Source organism: Mustela nivalis (assembly GCF_964662115.1).
Source record: "Mustela nivalis genome assembly, chromosome: 3".
Classification (NCBI taxonomy): Eukaryota; Metazoa; Chordata; class Mammalia; order Carnivora; family Mustelidae; genus Mustela; species Mustela nivalis.
The window spans coordinates 168,091,161-168,115,982 of NC_139022.1; the positions used below are offsets into that span (position 1 = coordinate 168,091,161).

Consider the following 24,822-nt stretch of genomic DNA (forward strand, 5'->3'; position numbering starts at 1 on the left):
ATAGTCCTCATTCTCATTGCATAAATTCTGTCTCATGACCCTGAACTTCACTCTCCCTTTCCCTGCTTAGCCTTCCCATCATGATTGCTGGTGCCCTTAGTCAACAATCCAGTACACAGCCTTGCCTCCTTAACTAAGCTGAGTGCTCCCTTCACCTCCATGTGTTAACTGAGACCTGTCCTCTGAGCACACTCCTTCCTTTGATGCCCTCTCCAGTGAACAAAATATTCTTCCCCAAATCCCTGACCTTCAGGCCATGAGCTGGGGTAGGTAGCCTTCTTGATCTTCTTGCTACTCCTTTCAAGGATTTATCCCCCTTGTTACAATGTCATGTGCCTTTGAGGTTGGTACTGAAAAATTAGACCACCCTCTCCTCTCATCACTGTCATGTTGGTTTTTCCCACTCACAAATGACTCAAAGCAAACATTATCTTCTCCCAACATCACACCCAGGTTCTGTTCTGGGGGCTGCACCACCTCGTTGTTTTCTACCACCCCTCATAAATCTCCAGTTCATGTGCTGGGAATGATGTACTGGGGATGATTCCAATGCTTCATGCTTCCTGATACTCTCCTACTAACCCCACCACTTTCTCATTATTCCTCATCCACCTTCTGTTGTCTCTTCCTCTTTTGCGGAGCCTGGATTTCCTGGGACAGCACTACTGTCACTAACACAAAAACCTTCACTTTCTTGCTTCTCTGTTCTGCTGTTGTGTTCACCTGCCAAAACCCCAAATCTCATTGCCCTAACTTTCCACCCTTTCTGTGCCTACCTACTAGCTGATTTATATTGCTGGAGAAAAATCATACAACAGTTTGTTCCACTCTAAATTTATGATTGCAAATAACAGAGTCTCAATATTTCCTGGCAACCCTGCTACATTTCCTTCCTAAATTCACTCTTCCTTGTTAGGTATCTTTTCTTCTCAAACATTTCCCATGGCTACCTCCCCAAACCCAACTTCTGTCTTAGAATGGAGGAAGTATCTCTTACCCTTCCATACACAAATGCCTTCATTTTGGTGACCGATCTCATCCTCCCTTATTTTCTCAAGAATTTTGCTTCTGTGGTCTTCCTTGTTTCTCCTGTGTTACCCATCTCTCCATTTCAACTTTTCAATCCTATCAGCAAGAAATGCACACTCCAGTCTGTCCACTTAAAGGAAAGGTCCTCCCTCAAGTCCTCAGATGTCTACAGCATCTGCTCCATTTCATATCCGCCCTTAGAGTAGTACTTGTCAAGGGATGCCTGGATATATGGTCTCCACATCCTGGTTTCTCATTCACATTCAAAATTTTTGTTTTTAAACAACAGAATAAGATTCTTACATATTCTAAAAATGTATTTATATATTTTAAATTTTCTTCCCATAGACAGTGGCTTGAAACTCTCCAGTAAATCACCTGTGATTGACCTTGAAAGAATATGCTCACAAAGTACTTCTGTATTTCTCAATTTCTGACACTTGAAGTGGCCCCTCATACTGGAATGCCATTGTACTCTACTATGTAACACTCCTACACTCACGCATACATTTCTCCTTTTCCCATCCTCCCAGTGTAGTTAGGTTGTACTTTTTGGTTAAACCAGTGTTCAATGGTATGGAAAGAGTATTCATCAACGAGATTGTGATGTGCATGACAATAAGTGCATAACTGCATTTTATTTTTTGATACTTTATTTTTTCTGTAGTTATCAGTTGCTTAAATTTTCTAATTATTTTTCTATTTATCACAGATTTGATCTCTACTAGAACTGTAGAACTTCTTTTAATATATCAAACATTACAGTATACTCTTAGTACCAATTCCTGCTGGACACATCCTTCCTGGAGTCCTCAATCCTCTGACTGGAAGTAGATCACTGTGGCACAGGGGAGAGAGAGAATAAAAGGAGATCTAGGGAATCACTGCTGCAACCCCATATGCAGCATATCTTAAAAATATGCCTGGCCAAAAGTCTAAGAAGGTGATAATGACAGCATGAACAGCAATAGTTTCAGGATAATTGAATCAGAGCAGTAGTCCCTTTAACAGCCAAAGGAGATTTTGCACAAGAAAGAAGGAACAGAATTTTCCTGACTATTTGGTGCAACCTGGGAAAGGCAAAGTCAGCTGTTTAAAAATCTGGCTAAATGACTGCTTTTGTCTGTTCATTTAAAATTTTTTTAAATTTAAATTCGATTTAGATAATATAAACCATGTCCTTTCATTTGTATACTAAGTTCCAGTTCATTCATTTCTATACTAAATTCTTCAGAATATTAAAAGAAGAACAAAGTTTTAGAATAAGTGTGAAAGGAAAAATCATTTTTATCTTTTGTAGAGTAATTCCAGCCACAGTTCCCAGACTCTATTCCATCTGCTTTAATGAGCAGATAGAACTCACTGACCTCCTATTTTAGAGTTGCCTGTTGAACACACAATGTGGATCTGTCAAGCCTCTAAAACCCACTCCTTCGTGTTAGTACCTCTGAAATTGGTTTATGAGGTTAATGTACTTAACAAATTGTTTTTTTTCCCCACTAGGAAATAAGCAGGTAATCACTGCACAGTTATAACTTACATCATATTCTGAATTAGTAGAGTTCAAATGATTTATAATGTAAAATATGCATATATAATATCAAAACATAAATATATGCACACACACACACACACACACATATATTTTTTTCCTGGATTCTACCTGAGATTCCTTCTAGGACACACATATGGCTTCCTTAAGTTCAGTAAATGTAAGCAAGTTACCACAGCTAATCTTTAGCTTTTTATTTTGAACCAGTGATTATATACTGAATTTACGATTAATATTGCTATTTATTTAGTGAAACCAACTAGAATTTGCTTCGTTTTGAGTAAAAACAATAGACACAGCAATGGAAAGTGTAACCCAATTATTCCTCTTCCCCAAGCTTCTTTGTAGATCCAGGTTTCCCTTGGAGGTAAGTTCCAAAGGAAGACTAGCCAAAGAGAAATCATTTATTTTACTCAATACCCACATGATGTGGCAATTGGTTTTCAAATACATGTTTTGACAAACACAAGTAGGACATCTGGAATTGAAGTAGGGATGATTAGGTCTGGGGAGAGAAGAGCAATAAATGGAAATTTCAGAAATGTTTACTGAAGAAACAAGTATTCTAAGAGTAAGTGGTTCTGTCTTTAAAATGAAATTGCTTTTTCAAGTAAGAAAATGCTTATTGAGTTCCACTACAGAACAAATAGATTTTCCATGATGATTCTTGGGCAAAAGCTATAAATCAAATCTTAAGCACTTTTAAAAAAGACCATGCAGACGTTTATTGTTTACACTTAAATTGTCTTTAGTTTGTTGACTGTATCTGAAAAACTTAAAAATGCTCCAAAATACATATTCAAATTTATTTTGTATGAATTATGATTCAAATACTCAACAGTATTTTTTCAAGTAAAATTTCATCTAACTGATATGAAACACTTTTTAAAAATGGGTCATGGATGGTTTTCCTTAGTACTCAGAATGGCAGGAACTCAACAACTGGGAACCACATTTCCTAAAAAGGCACTCCCTGTGACAGACAGGAGAATAATTACTCCTACACCACTCTTTTCCATGTTCCATACACAGCTTTTCTACTCAGCTCTAGACATAGTAATAAGACCCAACACAAGAATATATGTCATAAACTGCTGACAATATCAATAAGTAAGGATTTTTGCCTACAAGGTAAGTGAAAAACAAAGTCAATTAAGAGTAACCTGACACATTGAACTTCATATCACCAGATTTAGTAGGTAGTAACATGCTTTTGATTTTGAGAAGCAGGACTTTAGAACTGTAAGATCTTATATCCCTGGTGGGATGATCCTTCTGTATGTACTTTAAGGCACGGTCCATTTTTCTTTCTGGCTAAAATCGCTTCTCATTTCTTTGGCTTTTAGAACCATGAGTTTCTGAAGCCATTTCAATGGTACTAGAAAGCTGACTACAGCACCTGCAGTTGTCAGGGGATGAAGGCTCAGGGATTCACCATATCTGTCATGACACTTGAACTAACTTGGGAAGATACACAGGACATAGGATGAACCAAATGAACCACTGGAAAAGAGAACGTGGCAGACTTAGGAAAACGAACCACTGGAAAAGAATGATGAGGATAAGATAGGTGATTCAGGAAGCAGCGCCCTTGAGAAGGCAAGTTATGCTCTTGACCACGGGTTGATATCTGGCTTTGACAAAGAAGAGGTTACTTCTCGGGAAAAAAAGAATGGGTCAGTGGTTCTCAGCCCAGACTCTTAACTAACCAGTCTAGTATGGGTCTAGGCAATGGTATATTTTTAAAAGCCGTTTAAAAAAGGCTTTAAAAAATATGTGCACTCAGGGTTGAGAGCTGGAAAAATGAAGAGAAAGGCAAAAAAAAAAAAAAAAAAAAAGAGAAGTTGGGATAGAAAGTGAAGAGTCCATTCTCTGGGTAAAGTAAGACATGGACTCATCTCTTTATGCAGGAACTGGGTTGTGTGTTTGAAGAGAGTGGGGGGACATTTGAAAGGGCAGAGTTTACAGATGAAACATAACTGTAACCAGAAATAGCCTCTGAATAACCTAAAATAAACTAGAGGGTGTGAAAGTTGTAGAACAGTCCCTTATTGTTGAGAGAGCCTAATTAAGGTTTGATAAGCATCTTAGATCTCATAAGTTGATGTAGGATGCCTTTGTATTAATTAGGTATAAAATATGGGGAATATCTCTGTTGACTGCCCTTGCAAATTTTGACTAATTTTGAACAAAGTTGTAAACCAAAATACTATGTTTTCTCAAAATATTTTTATGTAGATTTATTTCGTTTGGTTGGTTGGTGTGAGATGGGGGAGGGGAGTGAGACTGTGTGACAAATTTCCCACACTCCCCCAGCATGGCTATGGAGAAGATAATTAGTGTTGCCCTAGACTAAGTGCAACAATAATAATGCTTCTTGCACAAATGAGTACCGTGCCAATATAAGAAAAAAAGGTTATTCAACCTTGGAATTCACTTTTTTTTTTTTTTAAACTAGAATAGGGGTTTGCACACTATATATAGTCCATTTCCTTAAAAGGGAAATTCTTGTGTGTCTCCTAGGACCCAGAAGTTCTATGTATCAAGTTTTTAAATTTTGATTCAGCTTCTCTTTCACTTTTCAAAACCGTGCCATGTGTATTGTCATTTTGTAAGTCTGACAATCCTGTAACAAGATTTGAACACAGCAGCTGTTTACCATTTTGTGCTAATTGAACGTGATTCCCATCATTGTCAATTTTACTCTTCTACTTCCCAATCACTTAACTACAAATAAAAGAAAGACGCAGGTGGACTATAGGGAATATGGTATCCGTATACTACTAATTGATGAGTCTCAGCTATAAACACTTCTTGGAGCACAGATTAAAAGCTACATTATTTGACATACTAAAGGTTGACACCCAGGTGCATTTAATTTTAAGCTTGCAGGGAGCCACGTTGTTGAGTGAACATCGTGCTAGGTCTACAGATACAGGTGGGGGGTTGCCCCTAGTTCCAGTAACTACTGGAATCTTCTACACCTCAGTTTCTCTATATGCAGAATGGATATGAAAACATCCTTCTTCCCAAGGTGGTTAATAGGATGAACGGAATGATGTATGTGAATATATTTTAATGTGAATTGTCTTCAACTTAATTTTCTATTTTGGAAATGCATTATATTTCCATATCAAGCTTCCTGAAAACAAAGCATAATAATGTACAGAGTGATTAGGAAGTGGAAATTAAAATAGAAGTATAATTAGAGCACCACAAGTATACAAGGGTTAAACACCAAAACTCTAAATCTGTGGTTTGATAGTTCAATAAAGTTCTATAATTCTCACTTTCATAAACATTAACATTACATATTGTTATGTATAAACAATTAACATAAGTGTATTTAAGATACAATTTAGGAATACACTTCTGAACTTAGAAGAGAGGTTCTTTTCTTTCTCTCATGTTGATGTCAGTGCCATGAAATTATAAGAAACATATGAGAGAAATTATAGTAAAATATGTGAGAATTTTCTTCCTGCCTCACCATCCCATATGTTGAGCCCCAGACACAATTATCCTTTTAGAATGTATTACAGATGCAGGGCTCGGCAAATGGGTGCAAGATGTGTGTTCAGATAGAAACTTGTAGGCCAGTGTGAGGGGAAGCTGGCAAAAGCTTTTAGCAGGCAATGTTTCTTGTAGGTTGCCAACCCAGATCATTTTTTTCCCTGAGAGTTTTGGCAGCTCTCTTCCATGTCTTCAGATTGCACTTATAATTGGTTGTTTCCATGGCGACACAGACTTTAAACCATGGTCTTCTTTATTAACTAGCTATAAAATGAAGGTGTGCTGTAAGCAAAATGGGCTTTGGGGGGTAACAGCAATTAGGATAAAATCTACCACACTTTTCTGTACGATGTTAATTCTGCAGCCAAGCGTAGTGCACTCACCACGTAATAACCCGCCTTGGTGGGCATCTACCATGACTTCTTCCTGGAATGCTTTGCTTAATAAAGGGCTCTGGATTCAGATTTATGCATCTATTTAGTTATCACTCTACTTTACTACTACTACTACTACTATTACTACTACTACTACTGTTACTATTACTACTACTACCACTACTACTACTAAATACAAGAACAAAACTTTGACTCACATTTTAAATTAAGGAAACTCACAATACATCACAGGTGTCTATTTTTAATCCTGAGACATAATAAAAACTGAAATCTGTTTAAAGCTTTACCAGGTAAACACCCAGACACCCAGTAGTTTTAGGTACAAAATGATATAACCAGACTATGGTTGCCCCTGCACCCCCCAATCCCCGTGTGTCTAAGTAAATATCCACCACAAATGGAATCCAGAACAACCACCAAGTCCTGTCAGTACAACTGCAATGAGGTTGCCTTGACCAGCTTTGTCAACATGTATAAAGACTCATCTTATTTTTATTTATCCAAAGGTGTGTGCAGCAGAAGTGCCCAGTCCATACTGCGTTCCAACCCCACTGAAGTTCGAAACTAGCTGAGACAAATGTGTAAGCACTTTTTTTGTGTGTTTTTTTTTCCATATCAAATAATGTGCATCACAGACATCCAGCACCTGAAATCCATTCGAATTCCCATTCCATTCCATCCCTGAAGAATGGAGGTTTCCAAGATGAGGAACTAATGAATAATGAATATCATAGATAAGGTCAAGGACCAAAAGTATAGTTTGTGTTTGATGTGAGGATGGAAAGAATGGGAAAAATTTGGGGAAAGGCACATTCCCCACCATGGTGTGTGTTCATGGTGTCTGGGGCTGTGGGGATGGGCAGGGGTGGGAGAGGAGAGAGAAGAGTGGAGTAAGGGCCACTAGTAACTTCAAGAAACATGATAGCTGTCAAAAATTCATGACAGGTGCTTGGGTGGCACAGTCTGTTAAGTGTCCGACTCAGTTTGGGCTCAGGTCATGATCTCAGGGTCCTGAGATGGAGCCCTGAGTCAGGCTCCACATGGAGTCTGCTTGAGGTTCTCTCTCCTTCTCCCACTGTTCCTCCACCCCATAAAAAATAAGTCCTTAAAAATGCACGACATAAAATTACATGTAACAAATTATACAAGGTAGTATTTTCCAGCAAATCGCAAGCAAAAAAGAATTTTGAACATATCTGTGCAATTGAACTAATAATCACTAATATTTGCCTATTTTGTTTATCCAGAGGTTAGCATGACACTTTACATTGTCCAATACACAAATATTCTACTTCCCTTTAGTTATTTGATATTTATGCAATGGTCAATCAGTGGGTCTTTTTTGTCAGTATAATATTTGAAAATTATGTCAAACAATGTTTTCATATTTTCTGTGGCAACCTATCAAGGGCTCTGATGTTTACTTTATATATTCTCACTAAGTTCCCTTCACAGATATAACTTCTTCTTTTCTCATATACTTCAGAATTTCTGGAAAAGATAGTGAAACTGGATCAGAGACCCTGGTGTCCCAAGGTCAAGAGAAACAACTGAACACTGGCATACAGGGCAGTTCAGGACCATGGACAACTGCAAACACACCTTGCCTTCACCTCTATATTCAACAGCCAGGCTCCGGAAGGGCCAGAGCCAGGTAATTAGTCAGGGATTATTATTAAATTTTTTATTATTTTTTAGACTGTTGAAATTCTCCCTACAACCAGGTTAACATCATTTCATTAAAGTGTCACTCCACAGAAAAACAATGAATGGTTAAACTTGGCAGGTCTTGTCAGAAATCTAGACTCCACATTATGGTGCAGACATGACAAACTCAGAGATGGAAATCACAAAGGTGAGAAAGGATTCTGAAGTCCAGAGCCATAGCCAGGTGAACTGGGAAATAGGAACCCGGGGGGGGGGGGGCGACAGTAAAATCTGAAATTAAAACCCTATTTAGTTCAATATATGTAGGAGGTTGTCTAATGTCCTCTCAAAGATGTCCATGTCCTCATCCCTGGAACCTGCAAATAGGTTACTTTATAATGTTAAATGGAATGTTCTGGTTAAATTAGGATATTAAGATGATCACACTACTCAGGATTATCTGGGTGGGCCCAATGTAACCCCAAAGGTCCTTATAAGAAGGAGGCAGGAAGGTCAGAGCTAGAGAAGAAGGTGTGATGACAGAGAGAGGAAGAGACCATAAGTCAAGGAATACAGGTAGTCTCTAGAAGCTGAAAAAATAAATCAAGGGAATGTTCTCCCCTTAGTGCCTCAGAAGGAATGCTGACCTGCCAACACCTTGATTTAGACTTCTAACCTCCAGATCAGTAAGACTTGCATTTCTTAAAACCATCAAATTTGTGGTAATTGTTACAGCAGTTAAAAAAAAGGGGGGGAAACCAAAACCAAAACCAAAAGCCAAAAACCAAAACTAATACAATACACACAGAAAAATCCATGTGCAAAGGAAGGAAAAGGAAAGGAAAGCAAATAACATAACATGGATATATTTTTTGAGTGTTAGGACTTCTGTATTGTTGCCTTCTTTGGCCATTTCCTTAAATTGACAGGGACATCCAATAAGTAGGTCCTTCCTTTACTCATCCATTTTTTCCCCCAAGTAGACTAGACCACATAGAACCATTATAAACCACACATTTTATTTATATGGTCCCACTCTGCTGTCTAATAAACAATGGCAATCAGGATGGAATTCTAGGCCACTAATAATTTCTTTCACTTTTTGAAAATCCTCTTGAGTTTTGAAAAAAAATATGCCTAAGGCAAAATATTTAAAGTGAAGTACAATTCAATAAGGTTGGGTGCAACTGGTGAGAGCAATGCAAGTTTAAAATAATAATAATAATAATAATAATAATAATAATAATAATAAACTGATCTGGTTTTTTCTTTCTGTTTAAATGTCAAATTTTTTAACAAGCATTTTAGAACTCAAAAAGAAGGGTCACATTTTATTCATAGCCCTTGGTCATGACCAAGATCTTCCAAGCATTGAAGAGGTACTAAAAGAATATATGTCAAGCCAGAGATAGAAAGAGTCAATATGGAAATGAGAAGGGGAATAATGAAGGGTATCTGGGGGCAGGAAAAGAGTGGTGAATACAAGATTGGTGGGAACTGGCTTTTTCCTCCACTAATTCCAATCATTTATTGAGTCTGGCTAACCACAGAGCTCTAGTTCATGCCAACATGTTTTTAAATTCATGCAATCACACTACGAAGAGGGCATTATTATTCTCATTTTAATAAACTTAGAGATCTAAGTAACTGGCCCAAGTTGACATAGCTTATGTGGCTGAGCCAGGGGGTCTAATTTAACAATATCTGACTCCAAAGCCATGCTTTTTCAATCATGCCTTTTGGTGATGAGTATAAATAAAGCCTTTTTAGTTTAACTACTTGTCTTCCATGCCCTGGAAAGATAGTTTTGGTTGCTCCTTTGCCAAGGGAGCAGGATTTTCACGGAAGATGGGCAGCCTTGTAAACCACCAGCCCCTCCTCGCACGGATACACCAAGTATCCCACATCTCAGCCTGCAGACGAGAACAACACTCTGACCTGTAAACCTGGACACATAACATCTCTCTTGGATTTAACTTTCTTGTATCATTAAGAGGAGCAGAAGAGGTAGTGGAAGCTGCTAGAAAAGTAAGAGTATGGAGAATGTGCACTAATATTGCTCCTGTGATTTTGACACATAGTTTATCAGTTTATAAGACTTTTAGTTCATTTATGGATAGTTTCTTTTTTAAAATTACCTTATCTATTGACTTTCTTCTATTAGTCCAGGTAACTGTGGTTTTGGAATAAGGGAGGGTCTGATGGGAGAGGCTGCCAGTATTTTTGGACAATAATACCCCAGCCCCCTCCTTCATGGTGACTTCCACTGTTGTAGCCCCTGACCTTTCCCAAGCACAACCAGTTTGGAATCAGATCTCCCAACTCCCAGAGTTTCTCCCAGGTGTAGCATTCTGAAAACTGTTCTTTTCTCAGACTTCATTATAAACCCCAAGGTATTGCTGAGCACCTCTCGGATTTCTGATAATATCCCCAGTGTAGCTCGAACTCAGTAAGTACTTACCCAAGAAAGTAACATCACAATAGAGATGTGCCACACATTATTTTTCTAACAAAGAAGAAAAAAATGAAAACTAGAGTCAAACTATAAATATTCAGAACTGTGTTCCTCCACTGCTTTGAGGCATTTCATTTCCACTTCAGGGAGAACAAGGTCATATTTATCAGAGCACTGAAAAGTAAAAATGCAAATAAGATGTATTGTTTAGGGAAAAGCGTCCAATGATTAAAAGGTGAAAGCAAATGTCACACAGTAGAGCAGACCAGCACGGGGCCAAGAAGCTGATGGGCCACTGATGACTGACCACAGGACCTCAGGCTGCTCACACAGATTTTGTTGCAGAGAAGACGTAGCTACAGGGATGAAAGCTAGGTCTGACCCTTCCACAGGGGTTTGGGATGATAAAACTTTATCAGAGATATAGATGTTTCTTTGTATGCCTTACTTGCTGAGCTATATAGAAACAAGAAAGCCAAGCTTTGAGGAAATCTGGAGTCTTGTCTTGGTACAACTATCCCTACTTGGGTAACTCTGGGCAAGTTTCCTACTCTAGCATTTTCAACTGCCCTGCAGTGTATACAAATCACTGCATAGAAGCAGTGTGGTGTGGTGTGTTGGAAAAGGAAGGAAGCTTAGAGCCAGGGACATTATATTCCATTCATAGATTCACTCCCATTTGTAGTACTGTGGGGAAGTTAGTTAATCTTCATAAGCCTCGGTTTCCCAATCTGTATAATGGGTAGGATAAGAATAACACCTATATCAAAGGGATGGTTGTGAAGGTGAAATGAGATATTTCATTTAAAACTTTTAAGTAAATCGTAAGTGTTTCCAGCTTCAGGTAACAAAAAACACAACACTGGCTTAAACTAGTAAGAGTTTATTTTCCTCCCATATCAAAAACTCTGGAGGTAGGTAGCTGCTGGTTGGTTTATCACCTTGGTCCTGGCATCTCTGTAGTTTTCTTGGACTCTGCCTCATGGTCACAAGTTGGCTGCCAGAATTCCATACATCATAGCTGTATTCAAGGTAGGTAAAATGGGGAAGAAGGGAGGAATCAGATGTTTGTTCCTTTTTTCAGGAAAGCAGAGTTTTCCTAGAATTATTTCCTACATCCTCTCGTGTTATCGTATTGGCCAGAACTGGCTCGTGTGGGCCATCCCAGCTGCAAGGGAGCTTGGGAAGTCAGGGACCATGATGAACTATCACCCAGGCTAGGCACATGGGACTCTGCACAAAATAAGGGTTCACGTGGCGAGAAAGAACAAGCTGACTCCTACTGGGAGACAGCTAACAAGAGTTGGCTACACCCCGGCACCTAATAATTCATCATTAAATATTACTTTTTCATCCTTCCTCCACCAATAAAACTGCATCAGTCCATACAGGTATAATAGTCTGTGATTCCATATGGATTGTTAAATAATAATCAGAAATCAATACTATAGTAAAAATTCTCTAAACTGACCTATTTGAAGATAAATATGACAGTGAAAAATCTCATTCATGGAATATTTTTAAGTCTTGAAATTACTTCAGATTTATAAAAGAACTTTCAAAATCACGACAGTGGTGTTTCAGACACCATTCACTTGACTTCCCCAAATAGTAACATGTTATATGACCTTAGTGGGTTGATCTGAACCAGGAAAATATCACTGATACAGTGTTACTCATCACAACTCCATTGCCTCCTCCTATCTGGGTATGAAATATTTTTAAAGCTAGAAAATTTTACTATCTTGAGGCAGTGACAACAGAGCCATTTGTTTTAAAGTCTTCTGAATGTGCCATTTCAAATTTTAAACTTATTTTGCGAGGTGGTACCTGGAGGTTTAAATGGTTGATTTGCTATTGTTAATTTGCTTCATATTCTTTTACATCAGCAATAAACATACATTTCAGAATAAAAAGCATTCAGATGATCAAGCTACAGACGAATACAGTCGAGATTAAGGAGGGATTTCTGCATCTGCTTTGGAGAATGCTACGTTTCTCCTTTGGAGCATTTTCTTCCATGTGACATGTATATTCATCATACCATAGTGGGTCGATTTTGAAGGTTCCAGAAGGATGCATTCAAGATATATGCTCCAATAGTGATAATTAGCTAAGTAGATACAGTATCATTTATTAGAATATTCCAGTACAGAGTGCTTGGTGGTCCCTGGAAGGGCAGGGACCACACATGCCCCTGTGAGATGGCAGCTGGCAGCACCGAGTCGTGTGCCAGAGGCCATGTGGCAGGGCAGCAGAAAGTGCAGCCTGGGCTCCCCAGGCACCCTCCTCGCCTCTATGCCCTGCTGCCTGCTTGCTTCTGGAACGAGAATGATTTATAACCTTGGCAAACAGATTTCAATATGACGCCAATATTTTGGGTCAATACCTGGGTGCATTTCCCTAAACGATGCATCCTATCGACTCTTCCACTGTTCCCTGTTCTGATAAATTGAAGCTTGCCTGTTCTGAAGTAGGAGGCAAGTGAATCCAACTGCCCACATTTCTGGGCTTGGACGTATATTCACATCTCTATGCTCAGTCAACACCAACATCCTCCAGCTGATGTTCTGGGCACCTTTGTAGCCACAGTGCACAGCGGGGCGGGAGGGGCAGGGCTGAAGGGAGTCTCCTGGCTCGGTGCTAGCAGAGAACGGCAACACGCTGTGAGTTCACCTGGATGTCTGTATGGTCACACTTGACCGCGCAAGCTCAGAAGATGACGTTTACCATCGTTCAAAAATCTATATTCTTTTTTAAGAGACTTTTATGTATTTATCAGAGGGAGAGAGAGAGAGTACAAAAGCAGGGGGATCGGCAGGCAGGAGGGACTAGCAGGCTCCCTGCTAAGCAAGGAGCCCGATGTGGGACTCAGTCCCCAGACCCTGGGATCATGACCTGAGCTGATGGCAGGATGCTTAACCAACTGGGCCACCCAGGCGTCCCACCATTATTCAAAATTCTAACTGTAGGTGGCCTTCTCTGCTTTCCATGCATGTTCTACACTTTATTTCTGTTCCGAGGGTTAAGAATTAGCACGTGTGTGACAATCTACTCTTTAAGCAAATGATAGATACTTGCTTTTAGAATTCCCACTGTCCTTAGAGTAGAAGGCGTCAAAACACTTGAGAAAAGGACGACATAGCTTTGAGGTATTCATTTCCCTTCCAAACAAAAGATTTCTGACTCTGACTCAGGGTACGCTGTGACTTGTTAACCTAAGCAATGGGACATTTTGAATCTTCCGAATGAAGTTGTTAGGATATTGAAGAGGTAGGAAGGATAATTGTTCTCAAAGGAAAGGTGACAAAAAGTAGAAAACTATACGAACGTGCCAGCATTTCTTGCCACGTGTATGTGTATTATTTCTTTTGGTCAATTGAAACTAGTCATGAGCACTATTACGGTTTATTTAAATATGATCTGTGTGTATGCTTTTCTTCACAGCACCTACTCTTGTCATGAAATATTTATCTTTGTGCCACATGATATTGGAGACTGGTCATTACATATAACCAGGAGAATAATGAAATAATTGAAAATAATAGTTGAAAATAACAATAAACTAATTGGCCAAGGCAAGCAGGAAGTGATGAGACTACGAATTCTCCAAGCAATTATAGATATCATTTCTCCACTTATCGATACATATTTTAGAGGAAGTATTTATATTTCATACTCTTTACTGTATGAACCTTCTCCAAATTTTTCACCTGGTCTTTATATATGGGCTTGCCGGTTTTACGGCCTCCATGTTTTCTGACCTAAGCTTTCAGAACCAAGTTATGGGGAAATGTGTTAAGCATCCACTGTGCTTCTAGGGTCAAGGGAGCAGTTCTGCAGAGCTGTAGCCTTCCTCACGCTGGAAGGGCTGGCCTTTCTGGATCCAGATACAAACTCAAATGAGCAAATCTGTGTCCAATCTTAGTTTTGGTCCTGTGGTGTGCTATGGATTTTATCCTTTGAGCAAAACAGCGTTAAATTGCTTCATAACATAAGTAACCTTTTTTTTTTGACAAAAATTACAGATTTTAAAAAGAGAGCTAAGACACCTGAGTGGCTCATCAGTTAAGTGTCTGGCTTTGGCTCAGGTTAGGATCCCAAGGTCCTGGGACTGAGTCCTGGACTGGGCTCCTCGCTCAGCGGGAAGCCCGCTTCTCCCTCTGCCTGCCCTTCCTCCTGTTTGTACTCTCTGTCTCTCTCTCTAACAAGTAAATAAATAAATAAAATCTTTATAAAAAAGTAAAAACAGAGTTGTTTTTTATTTGGAGGTTCCACATTGGTGTGAGAGGGAAAGCAAGGCTGCTCAGGAGAAAACTGGCCTCTTCTCAGGTTGTCCTCTGTCATGGCAGCAAGGGGTGGGGGCTTACAACGTATTGAGTTCTTTATTAGTGTCTAACACTTCAATTCTCTTCCCTTCCACTTCTTGCATTTGATGAAGGTAGAGAAAAATTGAAAAATCAAATATGAAGCAAAATAACTTGATAGGAAAGTCATTAATCCCTCTTTCTATTTGGGAAGAGCAAATATGTTCTAAGGAAGGCTCCATCAGGGATACTGAGAGTCAAGTTTAAAACAGGAATAATTTAAAAAAGTAGTAAGTAAATAAAATAGGAACAATTTTATTTTAAATTGATCACATGCACTTGATAATGAATGTGGAACCTCAAAAGCAGCCTTTTACATATTAGGCTGCCGGTTCCTCCTTGATGATCGCCCTTCCGTCCTGTGGCCGGGGAGCCAACAGAAAGGTGATGGCAGCCAGCCAGTTCTGGAGGGTCCGTTAAACTGGCAAACATTTACTGAGTGCCTACTTTAATACAACGCTGGTCCAAGGATACAAAAATGCAGACACAGTCCTAGTTCTCAAGGGTCTCGGTAAGCAGGGAAGAGGCAGACATATCAAAAGACTGTTACAATTCAGTGTAGCAGGTGCATATGTACCCAAGCCACTGCTGGGATCACAGGATAGTGGGGCAAACTCTGGCAGTGGGCGGAAAGCAGGAGGTAGATGGAAGACCCTCCAGGCCTGGGAACAGGGAGAACTAACTTTGAAGAGACAGCAGGAGCGAGAATGGAGGTAAGAAATGAGGCTTTTTTAGAGAAGAGCTGGCAATTTGATGATGCTGGAATAGGTTTACACAGAGAACAGAAGAGGTAGGTTCTAGTCCCAGCGTGTGAGCCCTGAAGACCATCATTACGGAATGTGGACTTCTTGCCAACCAGGAGGTACGCCACTGCATGTTTTAGAAGTAGTCCATCTTCCTGGTCCAGGAAGATGCCTGTAGGGATGGAGTGCAAGGGATCGACTTAAGAAGTAGCGGGTTGGAATCTTGATAATGAGTCAGTATTATGGGATTAGTCTGAGATTCCTGCTGGTGATCCAGGCAGAGGTGGATTTACAGGTATAAGAGTCAGGGAGAGTCTGCAGTGGGCACAGAACTGGGGCCACCGGGCGTCAGAGGAAATGCATTACTCCTGGCCCCAGAGCTTGCATCTCCATTTCCTCATCCCCCACCCACCAAGGAAGAAAAAGCTATCCTTCTCAGCCTACATTACAATTTTCTCTTAAAAAAAGAAGATCTGGTGTCACAACACAATGATTAGGCATGATCAGTTGTGATACGTGTCTGTGTCACTTGACACTATGTTCATTATAATGCAGATTATTTCTTTCGTGGGGCAGACAGAAGGGCGGGGTTACAGCTAGGGTACTGGGAAGTGAGTAATTGGTGGAGCTCCCTATGGGCGTGTGTCCCATCGCTGACCGTCCTCCATGATGTACATCTCCATGGCAAGATCGTAAGTGTTGGGAACTGTTGCTCCGGTTAGAGCTCTCAGGCCGTATCTGGCCCACGATGTGTTTTTGTATAGCCCTCCCCTGTGCTCAGAACACCTTTTACAGCTGAACATCTGCACAAAGATTTGGTGACAGGGAACCGTCATCTTTCTGCAGGAAGAATTTCATTCTTCTCATTAGTGCATCTGTATTGTAAAACTCTGTACTCCACCACATTGTTAGAGTTTGCATTTTGTCACTAAAACCGTTGTAGAAATTTGTCCATTATATAAGTACCTGGATAATAGTCTCAATTTGTCCCTTGGCCTCCAAAGCCTGAACTATTTACTCTCAGGCCCCTTAGAGAAAAAGTTTGCCAGGGACTCCTATGGATGACAGTGAGACAGCCAAGCACAGAGAACACTCACATTGTGCTCAGCACGCTGGTACCAGTGATACTCTCCGTCTCTCACTCGAAGCTCACAAACGTTGCGGGGGCAGATGCTACAGTTCACTCCTCCTCACAGATGAGGACACTGAAGCTGCCACGCCCACACACTAAGATATGACAAGGCTGGGCCTTGGACCCAGTTGGTCTGCTTTGAGAGTCCAGACGTATATTCCTAACTCTACGCTCTCTGAGTTCGGGGCTCACATCCATCCCTCCTCCCCTTAGGCACATTCTCTGGCTTTAGGCCCCATCAGCTTCTGTCCTCCTCCCTTCATATTTCTGCACGTTCCTCGTGCTTTTAATATTCATTTGTATCGTGCGTATCTCTTAGCCAAAAGGGGCCACTCAATCTCAGGGAGGAGAAAAAGACGGGAGAACACATCTTTGTACACTTACATTTCCATCTACTCTTGTTGATATGCCTAAGAACAGCGATAGGATCTTGTGGTCAGATGGAAGAATATTCCCAGTCCAGGTCTTGTCTTCACGCTGGGGATGGGCAGCAGGTGAAATATGGTGTCACTTCCTCTATCTTTTAAGCATTTTCCAACAATATGCTGATACTCCGTCTTTGGTTTAAAATTGTCATTAAGGGGGATGAATCCAAGCATTACATGTTTTATTTTCAAACTGACTTCAAATACCTTCCTTAGTTAGAAACCTATGGGAGTTAAGATGCAATAAAGCTTTGATGGACAGAAAGAAAATCATTCTGTCGAATATATGTGGCAAGAGGACGTGATTACCATGGTTTTCTATTTTTTTTTTTAAAGATTTTATTGATTCATTCAAGAGCGAGAGCATGCGTGTGCATGCACAGGTGCACGCAGCATGGGTGCATGGTGGGGAAGAAGGGGAGCAGCAGAGGGGGAGGAAGAGGGACGAGCAGACTCGCAGGGCTCCATGTCATGACCCTGAGATCAAGACCTGAACTGAAGTCAAGAGTCGGAGGCTCAACCTACAGAGTCACTCAGGCCCTACCATGGATTTCTTTTCCCCGAAGGAATTCCTATGGGACTGAACACAAATGGAATTGGATCCAACCCCATAACAAAACTTCAGTGATCTAGAACACACTGGAACATTGCAGATGTTAAGGTACTTTGATCCAAAAAAGAGATCCAAAATTGTAGCCTGTTTGTTCTTGTATTTCAGAAAATTCTGAGTTATTGATGTAAATTATTAAATAATTATAGCTATAATTATTATAGCTATTAGCTATTATAAAAACTCAGAAAATTCTGAGTTATTAATATAAATTATTAAATAATTATAGCTATTTTATAGCTATAATTATTATAGCTATTTTATAGCTATAATTATTATAGCTATTAGCTATTATAGCTAAATTATTAAATAATTATAGCACATTCATAATTAGGTTATTGTTCAGATAGTTGATAACATGTTTTAGAGATGATACACACTGAGGCACAAGGAAACCAGGTACTGGCCGTTAAGTTCAACCCACAGATAGCAAGTGCAAAGGCTGGGATTCTCACCTAGGACTGTCTTATGCTCTTAGCTGTACCTATGGCTTCCCAGTTTTAAGTCCACAGCAGATCAGAAGAAGGGCTGCAGCCCGCATCACTGTGAGAACAATGAAACCTACTTGGTAGCAGAATTAGAGCCAGACGGAAAAAGCAGATTAAAATCCAAAGTAAGTTCTTAAACATTAGAGAAGTTTGAGACCATTTAAGGAGGCAGATATCTTTAAACATTTCATTTTTTAAAAAGATTTTATTTACTTATTTGAGAGAGAGCATGAGCAGGGTGTGGGGCAGAGGGAAAAGCAGGCTCCCCACTGAGCAGTCAGAAGCCCGACATGGGACTTGATCCCAGGACCCTGAGATCATGACCTGAGCCGAAGGCAGATGCTTAACCGACTGAGCCACCCAGGCACCTGCTTCAAACAGTTTAAAAGCCACTCAGGACATCACTGTACAGTAACACAAAGCAACAGTTAGATTTTACACACGGATCACAAATGGTCAGGTTACAAATTCCATTGGGCATAAACTATCTGCAAAGACAGTACATAATGCATTTTAGATATGTTTCAATTGAAATGTTACATTAAAAAGTGCCCTTTCAGCACTCTGACAAATTCAGACGCTGACAATATTTCCTTCTCTGAAAAATATGCTAGTTGTTTTGCAAGAATTATTTCAATTAACCTGCAAAGCGACTTGAGGTGGAAAATATTCCTTTTATCTACATTTTACAGGTGGACATTTACAGAGAAGGCGAGTAAGGCTTAGGAAGGTAAGTAACTCCCCTAGGTCCCAGTCAGTAGTTTGGACGGAATCTGAATCTGGAACCTTTAATCTACTCTCAGTAACTTAAACACATAGCCTGCTCATTAAGAAAGTCACTGGGATACACATAATTATGTATGGCTTTTAATGATCCTTATCTCCTGCTACTCATGCTTCCGTGGATTCACCTCACCTCCTCCCCAAGTGGGCTTCTGACCAATGGGATCTGGCAAAGGTGAAGTGATGTCACCTCCCTGATTAGGTCAGAAGACTGTGATTTCCTTCTTGCTAGCAGGATTTCCTTCTTGCTGTCTTTGATGGAGGAAGGCGCCATGTTGGAGAGACTGCCATGGCTAGGAATTGAAGGCAGTGTCTGGCCAACGGGCAGCCAGGAACTGAGATGTGCTGTCCAACAACCTGTTAGAAGCTGAAGTCCTGGCAGCAAGGACATGAGTTCAGAAGCAGATGCTTTCCCATTTAAGCCCTGAGGTGACCACAGCCCGGGCTGACACCTTGAGACCCTGAGGGCAAGGACTCAGCCATTGCTGCTCCTGGATTCCTGACCTATAGAAACTGTGAGGTAAGAAATGTTTGTGGCATTAAGCTGCTGAGTTTTGCGGTAATCTGTTATGTAGTGATTGACAACTTAATATGGGAATGTACTAGTACTAAAGGCCCATGTTGGTCAAAGAAAGGAGAACTTTTATCTTAAGTGACTCAAACATCTTTTAAGATAATTTTAACTAGGACTCACTTTTGAATTATTTCTGGGAAAAGCAGCAAATGAAAATGTCGTTCCAGAAGTGAAGAGATTCAGTAGACTGAAACTAAGAAGTCTTTTTTTCCACGCTTCACCAAGCTGAAGCTCTGAAGAACCAGGAAGCCCCAACCCAGGGCTTAAGCCAATCTCCCTGCTGTCCCAGAAGAAGAGAGACAGACGTAGGACCATGAAATCCTAGGCCTGGTGTCTATGCACAGGAACATCTTGAGCAGTATTATATCTCTCTCTATTCATGGCATTCTCCTTCCTGAAAGCAGACTGTGATATTTTTGGCACCAAGACAGCCATAAACAATTATTTTTAAAGGGAGAGAAAAGGAAATTACCTACTCAAAAAATTAATGCTGTAGATTACTCAGAAAGCAACGCTGAAGCAGTAGACAGGAAATGGAAGGAACAGATTGTTTCCAATGTCAACATAATTGTACCTCTTCAACACTCATCCTGCCCACACACTCACACTTTATACCTGACCAAGACAATGGACAAAGCAGCCGGGATAGGAAGGTGGTTGTCCAGAAGAAAATGAATGATTTTCATATTTCCTACCTTTCTCATTTTCCCATTCATGCACTATTCTTGTAAATGCCTAATACCTGAGGGTCACATTAACATACGAATGACTGGTTATTTGCTCTGCTTCCTTCTGAGCTATTTCTGGCCTATGTTGGGGCTGCTAAAAAAATTTCTCATTTGACATTTTGCTTATGCAGGAGTTAATTTTCTGTTCCATAAACTCATTGATTTCTGCAAGCTATCATTTCGAAGTAAAGTTTGTCCCATGACGACCACTTTCACTGTCCCATTCTCTCCAGCATTTTATTCCCACAGAGATGTTAATTCTCGGAGTGAACTCATAAACAGTACCTTGGCCTCTACCTTCTAGGCTCAATTCTGGCTATGTGGATGATGTCTTTGCTCTGTGAAACAGTAAGTTTCAGGTCCACAGGGCCTTGCCCCTTAGTTTTCACACGTACCCCTTATCATTTGAGACCCAAACAAAAATCAAAAAGAGTTTAGGTCTGACATAAACACCAGTCTATTTAATGGTGATGATCCAGTAAAAAAAAACCCTCAACATAAATATAACTGAAACATGGTGAATCCCGAATATTTTCATATTATAGTATCAATATATTATATATGTACTATAATGTACATATAGTATATATAATGTATAGTGTGTGTGTGTGTGTGTGTGTGTAGTATTTATTTAACATCCCATATAGGGGAATACCACAGTTAATCCTTCTTCTATGATCTGAATAATCACAGAGCCATCAGCTGTGGTGTGTGTGTGACTTTGAGTGTGTTTAATTTAGTGTAAAACTCTCTAGACAGGGGCGCCTTGGTGGATCAGTCCTTAAGTATCTGCCTTTGGCTCAGGTCATGATCCCTGGGTCCTGGGATCTAGCCCAGCATCAGGTTCCCTGCTTGGCTGGCAGCCTGCTTCTACTTTCCCGCTCCCCCTGCTTCTGTTCCCTCTCTTGCTGTATGTCTCTCTGTCAAATAAATAAATAAAATCTTTAAAAAACAAAACAACAACAACAACAACACTCTAGACAATTGAGAAGAACAGCGACCCCTGTCCCTGCAGGGGGAGCCTGGAGGGGTTCCTCCCAGCTCTGTCTTCAATCTGCTTTGTGACTTTCCACACCTTAATTCCTCCATCTTTAAACAACCAAGAATGAAGGCACAGAACTTCAAAGGCCTCCTATGGCTCTGCAAGGATATAGATACATTGCAGTCATTGGCTCATTTACTGAGATCACTTAATCAAATGCCAAGTACTTTGTTTTACTCACTCTATTTTCCAGGAGAAAGGCCAATTCTTCCTTGGGTGCCGCCTGCTACCTTTGGTACCAAGCTCTATCCTTGGCCTACTGCTCCTAGAATGTTCCCAAAGGGAAACACCTACTTTTCCATCCGGATATCATGTCTACCAGACAGTCCTCACTCAGGTTTGCTCATCCTCGGTTAGAGTAGGTCTCTCATTCCTTCTGCAAAACTCAGTTGATACGAGTTACCCAGGGTAGTGAAGTACTTTGTTTCCCATCTGCCTCTTCCCCACCGGGACACTGAATTCCTTATGACCAGACACGTCTTCAACAGAATTTAATCCCATTGCCTGTTTTGTTCCCTGTCATTTTTCCAGGGCCCCGGCATGTAATAGTAGCCAAGGAAATATTTTCTGAACAGGAGAATGAATAAACATATGAATTATTACCTATTGACCTTGGTCTCATCATTACCTTTCAGAGGACAGCATATTATAAAAATTAAACAAATGATTGGAAGTCACAAAAAATAATTTACGCTTCCAGAACATCCTAATGAGTCTGGAAAAAAAATCTATTTTACAAAGTACAATGTCAAAGCATAATTATTTTGTTAAAAAAGTAAAAGTAAAAATATTTCTTCAAATTTAGAAGCTTGCCAACATCATGTACTAAGCTATTTCAAAGGTCAGTGGGAGTCTGAGAAAAATCACATCTAGAAAAGATGAAGAGTAATTTCACTAGCAATGTCTTCTTTCAAGTCCATGGTTCAGTTTTAATAAAAAAAAAGTCAGAGACGTTATTATGAAATTATTTTTTGGGACTGAATTCCACCTTAATTGTGGATTCCACAATTTGCTCTTCACATTTTCATTTTTAACAGACTTTAAAAATGTATCCTGCCAATACTAACATAGTATCGTGTTAATAGCTTTAGCATTCTGACATAACCTCATTTCAATTTCTTAAGTAGAAAAAGTCTAAGAAACCACCTCTTTGTATATAAAATGTAGCTTCACTTCTGTAAACAGCTTGTAAGTTACCAACAATTCACAATATCTACCTCTAGCTTATGTGTGGTCAAAATTATTAGAACTAATCCAAGAAGCAATAATCTATGGACAAACACATACATTATTAGCCTATTTCAAATATGTGTAGTGTATATTCTAAAGATGGCCATATATTTTAAAGATTTAATAAAATTATAATAGCTATTTGTCATGTCTTTTCTCAATCAATTACAACTCACTGATAAATCCATCCTATGATTTTCTTTCAAAATTTATCAGAACTCCTTTTATTAATTTTCCTTAACATAAAAGAAATTCAAGATATTTAGGCTATAAATAGAAAAATATCTACAATCATGCCCAATGACATAGCACCAATCCCTATAAACACCTTGCTATGGATACATTTTATTAAGTCTACGTTTTCAGCCCAAAACGAGATCACGCAACCTTGGGACTGGCTGGCTAAAATGTACTACGTTGTGACAAGCTTTCTATAGCATTAGACGTATTTTGGTGACACTTCCATTGTTGCAAAATAGTTCATTCTACAGAGGTACCATATCCAGCCAGGCTTTTGTTTGGGGATATTGAGGACTTTAGTAAACATGCACATACTCCAGGCATTTTTAACTTCAGTCCTATTGCCACTCTGGACTGGACAATCTTAGCTTTGGGGGGTTTGTCCTGTGGATTGTAGGATGTTTGGTAGCATGGCTGGCCCCTTGCTACTGCATGCGGTAGGACCCCCTCCCTGAAGCTGGGGCAACCTGGAATTTCTCCAAACATTGCCAAATACTCTCCGAGGAATGAAATTGTCCTGAATTAGGAGCCACTCCCGCGGACAAATAAGTGCATATACAATGGATTATCTCCCCTACCTTCCCTGAGCTAGAACTGCTAAACCAAATGGCATGACTTGTAGAAGTTTTGATTATGTGTGGCCAAATGGTTTCTCCTGAAGACAGATCATGTCAGCTCCCCTAGCCAAGAGCACACAGCGAGATGTTCTGTTTTACTTTCTCACCAGCATTCAACTGTTTCCTTTTTAAAACATCTAAGCCAATCTGAGAGTATCTCATTACTGCTTAAAATGTATGTTTTAAAACTACTTGGACGATAAAACACTTTACAGTATGTTTTTGCATCATCTGTATTTGCTTTTTGGTGAACACTTTTTTGGGGGTGTCTTTTTCTAATAAAGGATTTTCTTTCTTTGGTTTTCTAAGTGTTCTTTATACATTAAGAAATTGCCACTGACTATCTTATGTTGCAAATTCTTTCTTTCTTTCTTTCTTCCTTTCTTTCTTTCTTTCTTTTTTTAAGATTTTACTTATTTATTTGACAGAGATCACAAGTAGGCAGAGAGGCAGGCAGAGAGAGAGGAAGGGAAGTAGGCTCCCCAGCGAGCAGAGAGCCCAATGTGGGGCTCAATCCCAGGACCCTGAGATCATAACCTGAGCTGAAGGCAGAGGCTTTAACCCACTGAACCATCCAGACACCCCTGCAAATACTTTCTTCCTCATTTTCTTATCTACCTTTATTTTCATTTATTTTTTTATGCAAAAACTTCATAATATTGTATCTCTCTGCAGTTGCTTTTATCAGTTCTGATCTTGGCATTATGTTAAAAAGTACTTTCCCTCCTCAAAATTATATAAATATTAAACTATATTCTCTTACAGTACTTTTCTTCTTTTTTCCTGATTTCGTACATTAAATATTTTAAGCATACACTTTTTGGGGGGACTAATGTGTAAGGCAATTTTCAAAATATTGTGACAGTTAAGAGAAGGGGTCTGGATATAGGGATGATTGGGCTCCCCAGACCAGTTCACTATTACCTTTCTCTCTGCCAGCTTCACAGCTGTATTCCTTCCTTCTTCCCAGCTAGGTCTCCCATCATGATCATAATTCCATCACAAAACAGGTGCCAACAGAACAAAACAATGTAAATGGAGGAAAAAGGGAAGAAACAGAAACCAAACTTATCTGTGAACGTGAAAACGCATCAACGAGTTGAGGGAAGAAAACTAGTATGTTGGTGGTACGGGCTGCGATTGCTTGCCGTTGGCTGAATGAAGTCTTATTCTGTTTAGCTCCACCCCTCTGCCCTTCGAGATTTGTGGAGTGCCGTAAGCACACAAAGTGTTTCCACATCTGCAACCTCCT

At 39.8% G+C, this 24,822-nt stretch overlaps 1 protein-coding gene and 1 long non-coding RNA gene across 2 annotated transcripts in view; both read right to left on the minus strand.

The window, feature by feature from the left end:
• The window catches only part of FBXL7 (F-box and leucine rich repeat protein 7), a 363,919-nt gene that overhangs the window by 119,911 nt on the left and 219,186 nt on the right, over positions 1 to 24,822 (minus strand). The window lies entirely within an intron of this gene.
• LOC309860872 overlaps positions 11,459 to 24,822 on the minus strand; it is a 35,519-nt gene continuing 22,155 nt past the window's right edge. Inside the window, exons 2-3 of the long non-coding RNA XR_014309680.1 lie at positions 17,218 to 17,310; positions 11,459 to 11,612 (exon numbers count right to left, since the gene is read on the minus strand). This is a non-coding gene — a long non-coding RNA (uncharacterized lncRNA). The remainder of the gene's footprint in view (positions 11,613 to 17,217; positions 17,311 to 24,822) is intronic.